The following is an 806-nucleotide window of genomic DNA, read 5'->3' as shown; positions in this document are numbered from 1 at the left end:
CACTTCTTGTGCAAAATGGGGAGGATGAGATATTTAGAGAGGAGACAAGGCTGTCAATAATGAGAAAAGCTTTAGCACAGCGAACCCAACCCCCTTTTCTTTCCTTGGGCATTCTTCATGCTTCCAGGGAAAAGGGATGACATGAGAGAGGAAGGCAGCATTTGTTCAGCTTGGCTTTTTTCAGGACAGATTAGGGGGACCACCCACCTAGGATTTGGGGCATAAGGCTCAACAAATCTGGTAGGTCAATTTCTGTCTGCTTTCCCCAAGCCACTTCTAGGCCTGGGACCAAGGGAACCCCATGGGGAACTCACCCCACTATAATCTGTTCACAACCCAGCAGCCCCCAGCAATCCCATGAGACTCTGAGCCAAACCAGATCACTCCTTTGCTCAAAACCCTCCTGTGGCTCCCTATCTCCCTTGGAGAAGGGCCAAAGTCCCTAAAATAGTCCCCAAAGCCCTGGCCCGCCTTCCCCATTACCTCTCTGGCACCTCTTCATGCACACCTCCAGACACACAGGCACCTTACTCTTCCTCTCCTGTGATGGGCATGCTCCTCTCTCACAGCCTTAACATTTGCTGTTCCTTCTACCTGGAACATTTTTCCCCAGATATCTTCATGGTGTGCTAGGTCTTAACTCAGATGATAGCTTCTTCGTATGCCTTTCCTGGCAACTCTATTTAAAATTCCATATGTCCTCCCATACATACCCCTTATTCTTTCCTGATCAATTTCTTGATCACTCAACTCATTTATCACCTTTTAGGATTCTACTTTAATTTCTCTATTAATTATTTTTGTTT

This window comes from Leopardus geoffroyi, chromosome C3 (assembly GCF_018350155.1).
Source record: "Leopardus geoffroyi isolate Oge1 chromosome C3, O.geoffroyi_Oge1_pat1.0, whole genome shotgun sequence".
Classification (NCBI taxonomy): domain Eukaryota; kingdom Metazoa; phylum Chordata; class Mammalia; order Carnivora; family Felidae; genus Leopardus; species Leopardus geoffroyi.
The sequence above is the reverse complement of the archived record's forward strand: the minus strand, read 5'-3'. Positions refer to the sequence as shown.